This window comes from Poecilia reticulata, chromosome 21 (genome assembly GCF_904066995.2).
Source record: "Poecilia reticulata chromosome 21, P_reticulata-male-v2, whole genome shotgun sequence".
Lineage (NCBI taxonomy): Eukaryota > Metazoa > Chordata > Actinopteri > Cyprinodontiformes > Poeciliidae > Poecilia > Poecilia reticulata.
In genome coordinates, this window is record NC_088850.1 from 8,725,317 (window position 1) to 8,739,603 (window position 14,287).

Genomic DNA, 14,287 nt, shown 5'->3' on the forward strand with positions numbered 1-14,287 from the left:
GAATGGACAAACACTGGCTTTCATTAAACTGATGTTTTCTTCTGACTCGTTTCTGTTACATTTCTCCTTTTGAGACGTTTCAGGACTTCATAAAAGTCCTGAAATGTTCACCAGCAAGGATGCTAGAATAGATGAAAGCAGATTGGTGTTTGTGCATCTAGTTTATGGAGTAGTGTAACCCTGACTGTGTGTGTGTGTGTGTGTGTGTGTGTGTGTGTGTGTGTGTGTGTGTGTGTGTGTGTGTGTGTGTGTGTGTGTGTGTGTGTGTGGAAGGCCATCTGTCTCCTCAGCTTTGTCCATGGGATTTGCAGGCTGGGTGAATCCGGTCAAGAGAGGGAGGGGTTAATGCTGATTGAACCTGCGGGTCAGGGGTCACTCTGCTGCTAAAAGTATTCACCTTTGCTAACTCAGCATTTTGTGGGAACAGTAACCTGTGGAAGCTGAGGAAAAAAACCCAAATCAACCTGATGTAACTTAAGACGTTTTCGCACTGCAAGGAACGGTACGGAACGGAACGGTTTCGACCGTGTTTGCATTGGAACTTGCGACCGGTTCCACCCGGCCCCTTGGAACCACAAGAGCTGTGGTTAGGGTTCCAAACGGGCCGGCCAAGCGGTTCTGCTTAGAACCAGCAGCTGATTGGCCGCTGGTTGTTATGGAGTCAGACGTTGATTTTCCGTTGACAGCTGGCTCTCACTAAACTGTATTTTATTTTGTAAAGAGTGCTCTTTTCAATATGTTTATTATTAGTTTTTATTAGCAATGGATTCGTCTCATTATAGTGCAATCACCTGGTCTAATGATGAGGTCATTTTTTCCTCCGCTTACTCGCTGATGAACGAGTACAGAATGAGCTAGATCGGTCAACGAGGAAAGAGAAAGTTTTCACATCGAAACCATTTAGTTTCAATAATAATGACAGCAGGTACAGCTTCGATAGCGCCCTCGGTGTATATGCAAACACAACAGGGCTGGAACCGTTCCGTTCCGTTCCTTGCAGTGCGATAACTGCTTTTTGTCCAGTGTTTGTGCCCCTTATTATTGTTACAATTGCAGTAAAGATCACTTTGAAAATTACATAGTAAAAACCTTTATAGATGGTATTACTTTTATTGCTTTTTTGCAGCTGGTGTTAAAATAGTTCTCCATCCTATAATACTTAAATATACTTATTGTAATATATATATTTATTTTTTTATGCATTTATGCAATGAGGGAGCTCAAAAAAGAGCCTTCATTCTCTTAGCAGCTCCTCAGAGTCACGTTGAGTGATTATTTAGAGTTAATTGATTCATCTCATTTAGAGCTTATGATTTTACCGTGAATAAAGCTGATTTTGCTAGTAAGTAACGTCCGCCGGCGACTGTGTGCCATTTTTCCTCATCTTTTATCCACTCCCCTGAACGTAACACATTTGGGTCATTAAAACGTATCTCATTCACTAATGTTAATCTGGTAATATGTATTATTTTCATCACCACGCCTTGATTAACCGTTGAAGAATTCTCAGATAAAGCTAGCTAAAATTAAAGCAGCAAGGTAACGGCGGGTAACCGTGGCAACCGGTGACAGTTTTACGGCAGACTGGTTCTTTCAGCTGTTTGCGCGCGCATGCATGCACAAACAAGAATGCTTGTTGGAAAGACAAGTCTCCATAGCAACCATTAGAACCGATCTCTGGTTTTCACAATAAATATTTTGCTAGCTTTATCACAGTTACACACATGGATTAGATATAACATTTGGAGCCCAATGAGTCAAAGTGTTCTGGGAAAACCTTCAGTTTTATCATTTATTTTATTTGTGGCTTTGTTTTGACATATAATAGCCAACTAACCTGATTCAAGAGCACAAAGCAGAGCCCGAGGGCCAGACTGGTCAAACGAGAAATGTTTATAGGAAAGATGTGACGTCCATGCCCTAAAGCGGATCGGCTGTATGGTTTAATCTTACAGATTATAGTGTTTACGTCCAGTTGTATCATCTTAGCATTAGAAAAACAGGCAAAATAACATGTATCTGATTCCTAATTGAGCTAACATTTGAACCAAAGAAATTTGTCAATAATAATAATTATTATTTTATGTCAACCAAGTAGGCTACGTAAGTTAAAGATTTGTAGGCTTAGACTGGGAAATCCAATTGCGCAAAAATAAATTAAACCTATTCCAAATATGTGTGGTAGAAAAATGACATAGCAAATTTCAATTGTTGTAAAATTATGTTGTAAAGAAGTGAATGGATCACAATTATAGCTTTTCTATCTTTAATTTAAGTCCACAATGACACGTTTTAGAGACCGTGAGATATTTGTGTGCCAAATTATCTCCAACTTTAGTATCAGTTGACATTAATTGGTTTGAAACGGGGGCTCTCTTTGTCTTTGAGCGCCGGCGTTTGATAAAATGCCGCGTAATCAGTTTCATGAGGGAAACAAAAACCTGAACTGAAACAAGGACATGTGAACAAAAAGCAGAACAGGGACCAGTGGCTCATTCACTTCGCTTTAAAACTCATCAGTCGGTGAGGTTGTTCCTGCGTCAGTCGGTGTGTGAGCTGCAAGAAAGGGATGATGACACAGGTTGTGAGTGAGCATGAAGGAACTTTTTATTTTCTCTCACTCAGGGATGCTTTCTTTTTTCTGTTTTACGTTTTAGGAAGGTCGTGGCAACAAAGCAAATGTGTCTCATCATCAACTAGTGCCAAGTAGTTGGTGATGAGCCACTGATAAAGCACTTCATGCTTTATCAGATACTAAGCGCATACATTGATCAGCATTATAATTCACTCACTGTGTGATCAAAGTTCTTCTAAAGGGGCTGAAGTGAAATAAAGTCATAGATTAAGCCTGCAGGTTGAAAATATTCAGTACTGTAGGAGTGTTGTCGTTTATCGTTCTGACAATGGCAGAAAACGGATCAACTTCAGCTCTGACTGGCACTGATTCAAGCCCAAAAGAGTGGACCTATTCGCTTTAACATTAAATTGAGTTGCACAGCTGACGTCCAAATCCATCTTTGGGATCTAAATGAAAAATGAAAGCAATACCTTTTAGATAGAAATACAGTAGGTTGACTGATTTGACTCTGTAAGACAGTTTGGCAGCTCATTGTAAATGTTACTGTGACCATCATAGTTCAATCAAAAACAAATAAACTAGGGCAATTATGTCAGATAGCTGAGTTTATCTTATCAGAGTCTGTGGTTCAACACCAGCCTGGAAGATATACAGTAGATCCCTTTCACGTTGCCAGGTGGAAGTCAAAAGAGCTCTTTAAGTGCTGCCATAACTCAAATTACATTTTATTTCTCAGTGCACAGGGTGGAAGAAAATATGTAATTAGAGTTTCCTTAAAGATGTGACAAGCATTTCAAGGGAAGAAATAGTTTCTAAATTCTGTTTATACTTTCTTTCTAGCAATTCAACATTTTGTTTCAGTTTTGCGTTCTCCCCAAAACTCTTGATTCCAAGTTTGGGTGCAGAAAATTTGTTGAAACTTTATGTTACAGAAAATACTTTTTTAAGGTCATCAATAGGAAAAGCGGTTCTAGCCTGGATAAAAACGATCCCACCACGTAGACTAGGATGACAGCAAAGACGTAAGAATTAAGAAAGATCAAGTTAAGATGAAATAGAAGTTTGCATTTCCTCATCCTGGGTGTGTTAATCTGCTTCATCAACCAGTTTGGATGTGTGTTTAAATCGTAGTTCTGCAGGAACACCTCAGCGTGTCCATGTCTCAACCATAGCATTTGAGTTAAAGTGATTTTTGCAAAACTACCAGTTCTGCTGGCAGTGGAACAAACCCCCCGCAGCATCATGCTGCCTCCACCATGCTTGACAGATTGTGAAGCATTAATTCTCAAGCTTAATCTCCACTGACTTCCCCTTTAATTGCAGGAAATAAAGTTTATTTCTGTCATTATGATTTTGTTTTGATAAACAGCCAGAGAGCGTTTACAAAGTCGTAAAACATTTTTTTTAGAAGGTAGATATACAAACTTTGTAGCTCAGGGTGTAGGAAAACAGGCAACAGGGAGCATCATTTATTATTATGCTGCCATAAAAGGAACATTGCTGAGTAAGCAGAAACATTAAATAAATTGGAATAAGCATTTGAAGCATTTGAAATATCTGAATCTGAGATTTTAGGTGTGTTTTCTGCAACGCAAAGTGATAGGAATGAATTTCAAAGGTTAAAACCAGTTTATCTGAGATGCTATGGACATTTTATCAGGTTGACAAGATGACGCTTGACTGTTTTGCATCTCTTGCAAAAGATTTGATGGAATGAAGATATGAGGACAGAAAGAAAAGGGCAGTTCTTTTATTTCACTCTTATAAAATGGAGCTATTAAATTAATTAATTTAATCAATGTATACAAATGGGTTGGAGTCGGAAGTTGGAAGTCGGAAGTTGGAAGGAAGATCTGCGTTTCCGCCTCTTAACTCCGGCCCTGTAATAATAATAAAAAAAAAGGTGAATCAGATCATGTGTTTGGGACACGGAGTTAATGTTTCACCATGCAGCCGAGCCTCACTCATCAGCCTCTCAGACTTTGAACACAGAGTTGAGTGGGTTCAACCAGCGATAATTATTTCCACACCAGTACGGTGTTAACAGCTCCAAACCTCACATTGTCGCCGTCACTCTTATTGTGCAATCAGCATTCAGGATCCAGAATTACTGAGGATGAATGACTGCTGTCAGCATGCAGGCTGCAGCAGCTTTTTTTTTTTTTTTTTTTTTTTACACTTCCTTTCCCCCATTTAATCTTTAATTAACCAGGATAAAAAAAATCGAATTCAAAAAGGTGTCCTGGGACAGATTGTAGTGAAAATGTTAAAAACAAGACCATTTCAACCGTTCTACATACGACTCTAGATAAAAAGCAACAGCTAGCGGTTTCTGTCTCCTTGTTCTATAATATTAATCAGATAAATACTATTATGTTTATTTATTTAACTGGACAACCACATCTGATGAATATTTTGGTAATTTTCTGATGAATTATGGAATTATTAGAATGAATTTCACTAGTGTTAGAAGGAGGTCAGCCATTAGTTTTGAGGGGAAACTATTTAATTAAACTATTTGTATGTAGATAAAGGCTAAAGGCTCTAATGTCCACAAATAAAAGAATAAAAAATGTATACATCATGATATCTGTCTTTTTAAACTTAAATGTTCCTAAAGACTTAAAACATTCTGGCAAACATTCATCGTTTATTGCTGTTTTACTCCCAAAGAAAGCAAAAATACTCATTTTATACCTTCTAGTTATCAATTGAATGTTCTGTTTTCAATCCTGGAAAGAAAAGAACTTCTTCAGTGAGCTTCATCAGCAAAAGAAGACACAGACATTTCCACGAAATGCTTTTCAGAAGGAGGAGTTGTGGTTAGCCGTCCCTAAAACAGGTTTGAGCAGCCACTCCTCCTCCGTCATGATGACTCAGCAGTCTTCAGCTGTGTGTGTGTTTGCGCTGCTTTTTATTTTTCTCTCCTTCCTCAGCTGCCACACACACACACACACACACACACACACACACACACACACACACACACATTATCAGGCTGCAGACTTCTCTAGGGAGACAAAAAATGCGGTCACACGACCTCAGGTCATCCCTCACTGACCGACACACAAGCGCTTCTTTATAAGAATGTGAGTAAACACCAGCGATAGTAACAGAACATTCTGTTTATTTCATTGTGCTTATTTAATGTGACTTTAGTAAACTTTAAAATGAAAACACTTCGTGAAGCTGCTTTGTAAAACAGCTCTATATTCAAATTACAACACACATCTAACTTGCAAATATGGAGGACTAAAACTGACATACTTAAATATAAAAGCAGAAGTATATAAATGTTTAAATGCAACAAGTCTCCAAACCCATCAGATTGTGAGGATATCTATTGATTTCTCCTCAGGGGATTCTTGTTTTGGAACCTTTAATTCTCTAATAGTCCATCGTTTCCTTTTAACAGAAATCACTTGGATTCACTTTGATGCTAAAAAATAAAACCCTTCTTCATCATCTACTGCTCTCTTCCAGATTCTCCAGATTTTGGATCAAAGCTTACTGGCATTTAAAGAATGATTATATATATTTAATCCAAATTTTCAAAGGTGTGCCATATGGAGAATGGTAATCCCACAGAATGATGCTGCCACTGCTGTGCTTCCCAAAAGATTTGCTGATCTTTTGGTGATATTCCAGTACCGTTTTTGAGCCAAGCTGGCTTTTTGGAAATGAGACCCAAGTTCGGTTTCACAGCCCAGATGAGGTGACATGTTTTTAAAAGGTTTTGAGAGGTTTTAAGGATAGTTAGCTGCTTTTACTGAAGAAAAGGGGTTTCATTCTGGGAGCCTTAATCTTAAAGTCTAGACATATGAAGAACACAAGAGATTGTTTTTACTTGCCAGAGATTCCTGCAGCTCCTCTGCTGTTGCTCTTGGCGTTCTCACATTGAATGAGAACGACTTGTTCTGGTTCTGTCTTCTTAAATGTTCTGTTTCTAAACATCCACCTAAATGTTAAACTTGAACAAAGAGATAATCTGTTACCTGTCTGAGAATGCAGAGAAAGAAATATCAGGAAAATCTCAATAAAACAGCTGATGTTTCTTTTTTTTTCAGATCAAATACAACGTGGGCGGTACCGCCCCCCAGGGGGCGTTCAGAGTACGGCAGGGGGCGCTGGCGGACATTTTTACAAAAGGGGGGCGCTGGGATGCCTTTGGGGGGCGTTTGGTCGAAGGTAAACTTTACACCTTAAATGCACAACAATAAAAGGTTAGACTTTGAGCAACTTGGTAAAACTGTATTGTGTAACATTAAAACATGCTTGGCTGCAACTGTATCGATGGCAGCTCTTCTTCTATTCAGTGTTTGTTAGCTTCTGTTAGCTTCTTGGCGCAGCTCCGTTCTCCTGCTACTGGTAGCTAAAATCACGACATTACTGTGTATCTATCTGAAAAATGAACCCATTTAAATAAAGAAATCCCTCCATGTGTGACACCACGATAGAGAGCGTTCATTTTATAGCGTTAACATATAGCGTTTGTAGTTACAGTTCTATCCATGTTTTAATGTTGCAGAGCTCAGTCAGTTTGCAAATAGTTCAAAGTTTAAACTGGCATGCTGAACATCTTTTATCTGGTCATTTTGTGGAATATTTAACAACTAGAAAATGGCAAAGAATAAGAATATTTTTCCACTCTGATCGGCTGCTGTTACCGATTTTAACTTTAATGTTCATTGCATTTTTCGTAGACGCCTGTAAAAATAATTTCTATTCCCATGGATTTTTAGTTCTCTGGGAAATTATTTTTGATGATAAATACAGAAACAAGCATAAAAAACAAAACATCTACAATAGTGATAATTATATTAATGATAAAATAATGGTCAGTGCAAAGTAGCCTGCAAATTCTTTGGTGGGGGGCGGTGAGGGACCTGGATAAAGGCTAGGGGGGCGCTGGCCCAAAAAAGGTTGAGAAACACTGCACTAGAGCACAAAATGCTGAAATAAATTTTTTTTAAATGCATGCAAAAAGTAATAGTTTAAGGTTCTGCACACTTTTGCAACCAAATTGTTGCACCTTTTTATAAAGTTCAGATGAGTTGTAGAAAATGGTTATGGCTTTCACGACAGCTTTTATAAGTTTTTCCAGTCTGACAGATGTCAAAAGATGACTTTTTTTCCTACTGTTGCCATTTTTTTTTTAGATTATGTCGGTTTTTGTGATTTTTCACTCATAAAAGAGTTTCCATTTAAACTTTTATTGTTATTAGGTAACAATCAGACCTGGATTTACCTTCAAATGATCTCAACTTTTTAAAAATGCGGTGAATTCATGATTTAACACAACGGGGCAAATACTTCTCACAAAGGGCTAGGGTGGTTCAGATACATTTATTTCCCCTTAATTGAATGAAATCATTGTTTGACTGCTTTAAAGCACTACCCTTAACCAGTATAAAAAAAGTTGATTATCTGAAAAATTTAAGTATGAAAAAAAGGAAAAATAGAACAAAACCGTAAAGAAGAAATGCCATCTCTGCAAAATGCAATCTGTAAAGATTCTATCGTCTGCAGACATGTCTTTACGACGATGCCTGTTTAAAGAACATTTTCCTTTTAGAAACAGCAAAAGAAAACTAAACAATAACAAAACATCCCCAGCAGCTCAGTTCAGCTCTACTGAGGTGGGATTAATGATTAATAAATGCATTAAGTGAGTGATTACGTCATATCTGCTGTGTTTGTTTCCTTTGTTTAGTGAACAAACATCTAATTTCCTGCGAAGAGAATCGATGCACAGCGGTCTTTAGGTTTATTAAAATACAAGTACATCAACATCTACTAATGTTACGCGCCTCCTCAACATGTGTTTCTTCTTTCTGAAACATTGAAATGTTTGTACATGTTGTTAAGATAAATAATCTAAAAATCTAGTGGCAGCTTTGTAAACAGTATCATTGAAACACGTGTTTTCACATGTGCTCTTGTTATATTTATATTAATATTCTGGGTAAAACCTGCAGGTAGCGTGGCTCGTATCCAGCTGCTGCTGGAGCTGCTTAAAGTGTTTGGGTTTCTACTAGCATGTCCTCTGCTGTAAGAGAAGCAAACACAACAACCTGAAGGAAAACATTTGCTAGAAAAGCACATTTGGATTGTTTTTAAAGCTTGTGAAAAATAAATCTGCTCACTTCGTCTGAGGAACAAATACAATGTAAACATAAAGAAATCCCACAGTGCACAGATCTGAGAACTAAAGTTATTTTAGCCAAATCCATCTTTTGTTCAATACGTAAAACTCTTTTTTTCTGTGTTTACCTGTAAGTAAATCACATTTTTTTTATTTTACTTTACCCAACCCAGAGATAAATAAACAAAAGATTATAAAATGATATGTAAACATTTCTTTTGAAAGAACTGGATATTTAATGGGATGTCCTAATTTGAATGAATGAATTTTTGCTCAGGGAAAGTCATTCTTTAATTTTATAACTTTTCTGACTATCTGGTCTCTTAATATGTCAGAATATTAAGCAGACAGAGAAACAGGCTTGGGGCTGTCCCTCTGACATTCATGGCATTCCTTAAGCATTTAAAGCTACGAGGCATGTTTGCTATGAGGACAGTTTATCAGAGTAAAAGTATCTTTCGAATGATGGATGGATGGAGAAAACAAATTTGGGTTAATTTGTTTTCTCCAAATTAAATTGTCTTGTGACAAATCACAGTGATTCTGTCTGTGCTAAAAGTTTATTTTTTGCATTTTTGTTGTTTTTACAGCTCATATATATATATATTTTATTGTTTAGTGTTGTATTCGGCAACAGAAAATGAAAATGGCTGTTTTTATAAAAATACCTGGATAATAATGCTGAAAGAACCGTAAAAAACTAGAAATTAATTTCATTATTTGATACCAAAAAGTTTGGGAATAGCTGTAATATGTTGGCATTAAAAGCTTTTGGATGTAGCTCTTTATTTCACAATAGAAACATGCCATAGATAAAAAGGAAATCTTTCCAAAAGCATTTTATTGAAGTGTCAGTATTTATGCACTTAAAGTTCACTCTGCTGAGTAGTGAGAGCTGATTCACTGACCTCAGTCCACAGAAGGTCTTTACAGCGAAATGAGACTTTGGATAAAGGCCAGAGAGAAAAAAAAAGAAACAAAACAAATCCGAGGTGTCAGCATTTTGAAGGTTTTTTTTCTCTCTCGCTGGTCATGTGATCGGTCCTGGACTTCCTTCTTTACAAATGGATCCAGAAAGCAGCTTGAGATTTTTCTGTCTGCTCATTTCAGCTCCACTCAAACGGTGACCAACGTGTTTATCACTTGATGGCTTTTAAACTGTGTAACTTAGTCTGATCAGGAGGAAACTGAAGACTTATTAAATTACTTGTGTTGGAAAAAAAAGGAAGAAAATGCAAAGATTTCCCTCGGGGGAGCATTTTGATATGATATCCATTCTTTTTCTATTTTCACTTAATTCAATGAATTTTCTTTCTTTCTTTTCTCCACATTTTACTCTCACTCTCTTTTTTTTTTGGTCAATTGTGTCAGCATTTATATTTATTTATTTATTTATTTATTTTTTGTTTGCATCAGTGACCGGAATGCCATTGTTGTAACATATTTTTTTCCTAGTAAAGATTTGCAACAAAGTGTTAAGGCTTTGATTCATGTGCTATATTACACTGCCTGATGACTGCAAAGGTAAAATCCCCAGCTTTTATTTTCACTCGTTTGAATTATTCTAAGGTTTAGTTTTGTTTTCAGCTTTCTGCTTGAGTTTTTTTTACCTTTTGGTTCCTTTTCTAGCATTAAAAACATTTTAATTTTATTATGATTTCAATGGGTTTATATATATATAAAACACACACAATTATCTCTTACCTTACTGGTGATGTATTTATGACTCTGATAACATATTTAAGCTAAATATTTTCACAATACTGCCAGATAGAAAGAATTTCGACAAAGATGGCAAATAAATATTAGTGTTTTGCTACCATGCCTGTACACTTCTGCAGCATCTACTACAAAATAAATCTCACCAGCAAGAATTGAGAATGTGAAATTTAATAGTCGAGCTAAATTAAAAGAAAATCAACAGGAATAAAATAAAGTTGATGCTGAAAAATGTAACTTAGGTAGTTCTCTGTTTTGCTCAACGCAGCCCAGATCCCAACTTTATACAAATGTGCAACATTCAAACCTGAAATTATACAGTGCAAAGGAAGAGTAGAAGCAACATTTGCTGGATAAAATTACCAATGTGGGCAGAAAGCTGGTTTTCCAGCTCAGACATCACATGACCAGACATAAACAGCATTGTCCCTTCTGTTATTTTTTTCTAACAATTTCACTTACACGCACACACAAAGGGAAGTCACATTTAGCTTCGCAAAAATATCGACCTGATTAAATCCGTGTGTTCTGAAAAGCATCTACCAGTAAGATTACAAAACTTTGAGGCTTTTCTTTTTCTTTTTCCTTTCCAAACTTTTTGTGATTTATTTCTTTTCACATCTCCACAGTGCTCATTACTCTGCCATATTATCGTGCCATTGCAGTCCTTTTTGAATGTTTACACTGGAGTAGGATGGGAAATTTAATGGCCTGTCAGCTCTACCAGGATTTTTTTTTTCACCATTTAAATAAGAAGAATAAATGAACATTTTCCTTTATCTCAAAAAAAAAAGACCAACTACTATTTACACAACAGAGGAAAAAGACGAGTCAGTAACAGTGAGTTCTGCTGTGCTAATCATGTGACTGTTACTCAGTGCCTCTCGGTGTCGAGTGCACAAAGCTCAAAATGTGTCCATATGAGCTCAACTGGCCTAAAATCAACAGCGCACACATTCACAGCGTCTACAGCCGGCCTCAACGCTGCACTGCCTGATCCTCCACTAGAGGAGCGTTTATTGTCTTTTAATTTGCTGCTCAAAGAGTCCTGCTGGGACTGAGATACGCCTCTGTTTCTGATTCTACTAGGAATCAGGGGATGTGTTCAAGCATGTTTGTGCAGAAGGTGCTGTTTGTTTGATCAGGTCTTTGTATTTTATAAAAAAGTGACGTTCCCAAAACAAGAACCTTCATTCCTGCTGCTTCTTTGTATCCACCCAAAACCCGCTAAACTCAAACCACATGTTGCAACCTCAGGTAGAGATTGTTAAAAAAGGAGCTTTTTGTAGATCTCATGAGGGCTTCAGGAGCTGAGACGGTGGTTTTCCTCCCCCTAGTGGTGCGTTGGAGTAGTGCAACATCAAGGAGCTGGGAAGAATTCAACTTAGTTTGGTATGCAGCACAATTCAGAACAAAAGTCACCCCGAGGCACCATGTTAAACTCTGGATGATCTGATTTGATTTGAAAATGATCCGTAAAAATGATAATCCTGTGACATCACAAGATGATGTAACGTGTTCCTGCAGTTGTTGTTTATTCTGTGGCGATCAATAGGCTTCATGTTCTTCAGTCTGAGTTATGCTGACTCACTAATACGATAACATATGAGTCATTTCATCAGAAAATGTGCATGCAAGATTTAAAAGTAAATATATTTAGAAAAATGTTATTTCTTTTACAAAAAAAATTGATTTGTTTGCCTCTGGTCAACTTGTTGATGCTCTGCAGAAATAACTTCCAGTGCAATTGATATAAAGGTCTTCACATTAAGAGTAGATGAGTCTCAGAGACTCATGTTGTCCATGCAGAATGGATGAGTGAATAAAAAAATATTCATTAGTGGAATGGAAGGGGAACAATTTAATTGCTACAGCTTGAAATAGTTTTAGATCAACATTGGAAAAAAAAAAAAACAATGAAGAGCTCCATGCAAAAGTAAAAACTAAACATTATTGATTAAATCAGGATGTTCAGAGCTAGAACAAAACTTCTTTTCTAAATCTTTTTGTTAAATCATCTTCGAATTCGAGAATCAGATCTTAACAATGCCATTAGAGGTGATGCTTGCTTGTTCTTCTTCTGTGCCCAAATCCCACTCCTCACACCACACACACTGCAAAACAACAAACTGTTTTTTCTATGTAGCAGAAAGACAGATGATATTAATCAATGTAAAATATGTCACTGACATTTACAATGATTCTTTTCCTCCCACTTTAACAACAAAAACATACATTCGAAAAGTCTAAGTTGACTGGAGAACATCCCAATCGAATTCCTCCCAGTTTAAATGTGAATTATTTTCAACTAGAGATAGTTTAACCCAGCCCAGACTCGATAAGAAATAATAACATAACCTTTTAGTAATGTACCTTAATCCCCAAATCTAAAATTGGGACTTCACGCCATGATGAATTAATGTCAGATGCTGTTTTCTGTTTTCCACGGATAAAAAGAAAACCAGAAATCTTCTGCCTCAGCACTTTCTGCTTTGCTGATAATCCAATTCACACATACAGTGAAGGTGATAAACATGCAATCATGTGAGGAGGAGCAGAGACATGCATCTTATCACGTAGCCGATCTGACTAAACTCTGAAATAACATCAGTGCTGGTGACGCACTGCAGAGACCCCCCCCACCCCCCATGCAGCAGCATGCCGCTGATGGAGGGAATCACTTTAGAGGATTAAGACTATCATCTGTTTGGATTACAGAGGCTGCTTACCTGGCCACCTGTCACCTTCAGGCAGCTTTCTGCTGCTTGTCCATATCATTCACTTTTAGCAGACACAACAGATTTGACACAAACTTATTACACTTCAGAATCAAGTCTGATTCAATGTCAGATTATTTATATTTTCAACTGAAACCGGATGTTTCCAAGCACAACTTGCCACGAAATTAGACTAAACTTTTGGATTTCCAAAAGTTTTACTATTTGCTCAACTCTGAAGTAAATTAATAAATATTTTCCCCCAAGAATTCATTTCAAAATGATTTCAAGATGACTAGTCCAGATGTTGTGGCTTGATAAACTTCCGATGAAAACAAACCTTGTGGCTGGTGTAAGAGTTTCATTTTTCGCAACGAAACAAATGCCAACATGGGCTAGAAAGAAGCCGTTACTCCAAAAGTAACAGGAAAACGACAGTAACTGTAGTTCATTCTGTAGTTTATTATTTTGGCAGTTTGTAAACAGAATAAACAGCAATTCTGGTACGAACTATGTTTAACATTTCTGTATGTGCAGTGAGGTTTCTTTCTCTCTAATATCTACAGAGGCGATAAACATTTCCGTATCAAAAGAATTACGTTATTTTTAAATTTAATCTCGAACGTTCAGTTTTCATTAGCTGTAATCTAATGAAAAAAATCATATTAACATAAATAAAGGCTTGATCTCATTGGTTGGTTTGTAATTAATCTACGCAATGTTTTCCTTTAGTGAACTTTGTAAATGAAATAAATTTACTGCCACAGGAAAACTTCTCTCACCCACCATAAGTCTGGGCATAAAACATCTAACTAACCCATTTGAAGCTTTAATGAGCTTCAAGCAAATACAAAAGATTGTTATGAATATTTTCATTTTTATGTACCTGCTTCTAAGCAAATTCATATATAGGTTTATCCACTGAAGTGCAGAACTTTGTTCAGGACTAGGAAGAAAGGAAACAAGTCTTATGATCACTCACCACGGTGAATGTTGTATTTTTGCCTGACTGCATTTCTAAGACACTGACAACTTCTGAGTCTTTGACCTTTTTCCTCAGATGAGGTTCAGTCAGGAAGGGGGAAAAAAATAGCTTTATGCATTAGATCTTTATTGTGCAACTGGAAA